Source organism: Capsicum annuum, chromosome 12 (assembly GCF_002878395.1).
Source record: "Capsicum annuum cultivar UCD-10X-F1 chromosome 12, UCD10Xv1.1, whole genome shotgun sequence".
Lineage (NCBI taxonomy): Eukaryota > Viridiplantae > Streptophyta > Magnoliopsida > Solanales > Solanaceae > Capsicum > Capsicum annuum.
Window position 1 is genome coordinate 128,183,749 of NC_061122.1, and position 6,403 is coordinate 128,190,151.

Here is a 6,403-nt window from a genome sequence, read left to right on the forward strand (position 1 = left end):
TGATATTCTAAATAGAATAAAGCAGTCAATACAGGATACCAATCCCATGACCTGGTAGAGCCATTACATGAGCATCTAATAATGTCAATTCAACTCAAAGTCTAGTATAATGAATAAATATGTCTCAAAACAAAAGACAGAAAATAAAGACAGAGGGAAACAGGCGACTAGAACTCTAAAAGCTCACCCTTTCTCCAAAAATTAATCACCACATGAACTATGATCAACGGTGATAGGTAGTACTCGAATCTGCACCAAAAATATACTAAAGTATAGTATGAGTACCAAATCAACGGGTACCTAGTAGGCATCATCTATCGACTGAGCTAAATCATGATATAAGTATGATAAAATAAAAGACAACATAACTAAGTCAATGTATAAAAATGAACCTGAATCATCTCCAATGTCATTGTACATAAGAAGTAATTATTCCAGAATAACAATATAACATAAGGCATCAACACATTCCAATATCATTGTGCAAACATACATAAGAAATTTGAAATAATAATGCATCATAAAGAATCATCACAAGTAAACATAACCACTAAATTGGCTCCCATATGCCAATTTGTGTTGAAAGGTAAAGAACTCGTCATATCCTCCCATACGACTTTAGAGTACACTCAAGAGAAGAATAACGCAATTAACCAACATTACAACAAAGATTCATCATCAATTAACCATCATTCCATAATTCTCATTAGCCGATATTTTACCAATATTTCCCAAATTCCCAACATTAGGCAACATACTCACATCCCATGATATTATCATCATTTAATAATCCTATCATATGTATGCATTAGTCACCACTTACTAGTTAAACCCTTTTTTATTAACTAATCTATTTGACTACTATTCATCATATAATCTCTGATCATCATTCAACAACTATTTACCACATAGCCACTAATCACTATTCATTAGGTAATCATCATTTCTCATCTAACATCATTCATTATCTAATCCACATTTATCAATTAATCCTCGATTTTCAACTAGTCATTATTAGTCACTTAGACAACATTAACCTCTAATCATTAATTACCACTAATAATCAATTATCACTAATCCTCAATGAACAATAATCACCAATCATTACTAATCATCAACTATACCACTTTATAAGCATCACTTACGAGTTATAACCAACATTACTAATATCAACAATATACCAAAATTTCATATAAGTATGTGCATATATATATTTATAAGCCTATAATCGCCATACATAAGGCTAGTCGAACTCGAAGTGGTAGATGTACACATAAGAAAATAAATATAATCTTCTTCCGGCCTTGTCGGGTATCATCATATCATCATAGTATCCTCTGACCTTATCGGATATAATCATATCATTGTAGTATCATCTAGCCTTGCTAGGTATCATCATAGTTCTCTCCATCCTTGTCTGGTATCATCATTTCATCATATCATCATAGTACCCTCCGATCATGCCGAATATCATCATCTACTCATAGTATCCTTTGGTCTTGTTGGATATCAATGCACATGTAATCATAATTGGTGGAAAAATTATTAGCATAAGCAATTACTCATATCATCATTAGAAATATTTTGTAGCATAATTTTTTAGCATGATCATAATCATAAGAGAATTCATGAGCAATGACCTATTAATAGCATAACCAATGGTCGATCATTAGCATAAAGGTAGGTTATCAGTACCTTAAGCAATAGCTAATACATGGCATAATCTATAACTTAGTCATAGCATGGTCAATAACATAATTTATGGCTTAGGAAATATCATAATCAAGGTCTCATTCAATAAAATATTTGGTAGCCCAATAAATAGCCACAACAATAGCATAATTAATAGCTTTTCATAAGCTTAAGCAATAAATCATACATATGGCATAATCTAAGTCATTACTTCCAACTCTATCTGTCATAACCAATTAAGTACCAAGGTTTCTCAATATTACCCCAAAAGGGCATTGTCTAGGCATTTAATAAGCGTATAAGAGTCTCAAGATAACTATTCTTCAATCCTGACTTATGGTGGGCCAAAGAGCCCTTTTCTAAATCCCCGACTTACATTCTTAGACACATTCTACACCGTACTAGGCTAAGGTATCTAAATCCACACATAGATGTATAACAGGCCACCATTAGTTCTAAGATAATGGTTCTTCTCAAATATGACAACTAAGATAAAATAGTAACTATGGCGACCTTCTTTTAATGTAAACAACTATGGACAATCTTACCCATATCATTATTAACTAGGCATTTTACTTAGTTTAGAGAAAGCTAAGGCATTCTCATGCTAAATATGAGTAATGAAGTCTAATTCTCTAAGGTACAAGGGAACAAGCTAAGTGTTTCAACTCTATGATTTCAAAATAGACTAAATGGTCAAACTAAACAAAGTCTTGCATTTCATCAATCCAAAACCTAAACCCAATCCAATCTTATAAGATATCACAAATATAATATGACATAGCTCGATCTAAAAAGGGATAAACCTAGCCTACCTCGACACCAAAGAAATCTTGATGAACCTCTAAACCTTTGTTGTTCCCTTTCGAGAAGCCTCCCAAAGATTTCAAGATAACAAAAACACATTCCACTCATCAATACAAGAATACCCATATTGCACTGTTGTGCTTCCGGTCCAAAAATTACTTCAAAACTCCCATCTTCATCCCATTTGAAGAAATCACATTTTCAAAACCAACTCAATATAATTCAAGCTTAAAGAATCATTACCCTCATAAATGGGTGAAAACCAAGTTAATTTGGGACTAAATCAAGACCTAATTATTTTGGGGTTTTGAGAATAAATTATGAAATTTCAAAAATAAAATGGTGAGTTCTTACCTTATTTCATTTGATAATCGTGAAAATAAATGTTAATCTAGCTTCCTAAGCACCCACAAGCTTCAATTTTAAGCTAATACACTATCTTACAATTTTTACCACGAAATAAGTGGTCCTTTTATATCTAGTCTAGGCCATCAAAAGGGGCTATTGTGATCTTTAGGGTACAATTTGTAATGCCTCAAATCTAGTACCCAAAATGCTACAGGTATCCATGACCCCAAACGACCACAAGCTAACCCATGATTGATATCTGTAAACTGAGCACTGACTAATATTAATATCATAAATATAGAAACATAAACTGAAAGGCCATAAGTTTTAACACTGGTACCTAACTAAAAAATATGGTATAACAATACAAAAATAACTGAGATAATTGTCTAAACATAATGTAGTCTGAAAGCCTCTAAACTATCTGAATAAAGAGTTGATGGGATATGTCCCCAACTAATTTCTACTACTGAAATAAACTAAAAACTATAATAGTAATGTGATCATCATGTCCTCGAAGGATAAGGACTCACTGGTAACTCTGATCGCTGAACTGGGATGCTACTAGTTCTCTGGAGATCGTGCTTCTAAACCTATGATATAAGACACTATATCACAAATTCATCAGTACTTTGAATGTACTGGTATGCAAGTAAGGTAGGCTGAATGCAATAGGTTCATATACATGAACAATACTAATTGAATGACTAACATAAACGTGAGAATACAAGCATGCATACGTAACTGTAACTGAGATCATGATAGGACTGGATACTAAGTTCTTACTACTAAGTCTACTGATATTGACATCTGAGTGACTGATGAGTGAGAAACTAATACTATATTACTAAATACTGAGGGACTGATACTATGTTACTGATACATGGATAATTGTGTCTGACAGTTCTGATTATGAAGAACTGTCCCATTGAATGTATCTGACAGTATTAAAGCTGAATACTAATAACATAAGTTTTGATAACTAATATAACTGATAACATGAGTAACTATATCTAGCAGTGCTAAATCTGATGGAACTAACTGAGTTCCATACTGATCTGAGTAACTAAATTTGAGATCAATCCTATTTAGCGAGTGATCTCTAAATATAATGATACCATTACTGATTTACCATAGTTGATATTAGTCCTGTCTAGTGGGTGATCCCAGATTCTATTTAAAATGATAAGGAGTGATTGTATTTGAAAGTCCTAAATATATACTACTGAGCTAAATTATTGTATCTAGAACTGTGAGATGTATTTATCTAACCGACATTCCCCATACTAAACTAACTGGGGTCCAACCTGTAACCCTACCTGGAAGGTGTCAGTACCATGCCGCTAGTAAAGATAACTGCTATGGAGTCAGTCCTAATCTAGCGAGTGACCTTCGAGATAAGTCCTATACATTTAAATGCACTAATGGGCTATCCCTAAATATGTCAGTCCTATCTAATAGGTGACATCTCATACCTATGTTGGCTACGTAGTTTTAGAACTTAGGGATTACTTCTAGAGATCTCAGTCCTATCTAGCGGGTGAGTCCTCATCCCTAGGCTCACTCGGTGCTGAATCCTACTCCCATATGAAAGACACTAAACTGATTAACTGAACTGGGCTAATTAATTGAATTGAACTAATACTAGTGGTTTTGTCTAGCGGAGCTAATCTGAATTTACTGAGTTTCATTAACTGACGAAATATACTGAGTTCTAAGGAGTGACTGAGAATGCTGAAGTTACTGAGATTGACTAGGAATACTGAGGTTACCGAGATTACTGAGATTTCCTGAGTCACATGATTGACTGAGTTCTATGAATCATAGCTTAACTGAGGAGATCGTGAAAACATGACATAGCTCTAGGCACAAAACTAAATGTTCAGGTACAAGTACCCCCAGGACTCGATGAGAAGAAACTGACATAGCATGACTTACTTGAATACATGACCAACAACACAATTCATAATTCATATATTGAAGCACATCATCAAAAATGTGATATGCATAAGCTTGTACATACATGGGGATTTCATGACAACATTATACAACAATTAATCATTATGATTCATTTCCAATTTCATCATCCTAGGGTTTATTTATAGGTTCACATGAATATACATCTACACAAATCAATTCCATATAATATTTATCACCAAACATGGATTTGAATTCAATTGATCATTCTCAGCATAAACAAAACAAACCCAACATGAAATTCATAAAGAAATCTATAAACTTAAACCTAGAAAAGAGATTCTCGGGCTTTATGGATGAAAGGAGTCCATGAATGAACACTAAGCATACCTTAGTTTGTGATTTCATGAAGATTAGCGGTGAAACCTTTTTGACTTTGAATCCCCAATAGAAACCCTAGCTTGTTCTTGAGAGAAACTTGAGAGAAACTAGTATATTTTGGGTGAAGAATGGCTAAATCATGTGTTATTGGGTTTAAACAGGGGTAGGAAATTAACCCTTTTAACCCTTGGATGCATCTTTAATTTTTGAGAAAATTTCTCGATTTTCATCCTTGGTACAACGCACCACTATCGCACCAAGTCCCTGGAAAGTGACAAATAGGAAATTACATGGTGGCGCAATACAGAGCTATCACGTTGCCACCCTATCTGCGACTTTGAAGTTTGGAGAGACATGCCACTATTATGGAGCAACACTAAAAATTTACAATTTCTATTTGAGCTATCTCTGCGATGCGCTGAAGGCTCAGGTGATACACTGTCTCACTAAAAAGGCTCTAACTCTTCACCTAGGTGTCGGATTTGAGAGAATTTAGTATAGATGTAAAGATTATTTGATTCCCCACATGATAAAAAGTGAAAATCTTGAAAATAAAATATTCACAAAAGTGGATTCATCTTTCAAATAAAACATATAACATTCTTTGGAAACTTTTCAAGCTAGGAAAAGTACAAGGTATTACACGATCGCACTACCTTTCAAATGTTGGGGTTGCCATAATCACATGAGTCCTTTGCTAATTTCACTATCTCCTCTACATGAGGATTCATGATCGTGGCCATGTCTAGTGATCAATGACACACAGATAGTAGCTAAAAACTAGGAGAATTTCCAAGTTTTCATAATGCCCTTATGATTCATTTGGAATCACCTAAACTTAAATGAACTATGTAACCACAAAAAATTTGATGTCCTAGATGTATTGGCACACTCGAATTTTTCATTCGAGGTCTTTTTAACAAAATACGGATCCCACACCTATATTTCATTTATTAACTTTCTGACCATTAGGTTAAAATGAGCTAGATTGCCTCAATACCCGAACCAGTTGTCCACCTAGCCTAAAGTTGATATTTCGGGGTTGATGGAACAATCAAAATTTACCTACGAGATCATTTTAGTAAAAATTTTTCCTGATGGCCATTTGTAACTAGTGACAACTTCTAAATTGTGAACTAGCTCTAAAAATAAAAAACTACCCGATAATCGAACTGTCAGTCCTAACAAGTTTTAAATGACTTGGGGAAGCTATGGAAAAGATCAAATGAAAAAATTAAGAAGAAATAGGGAAAATGAC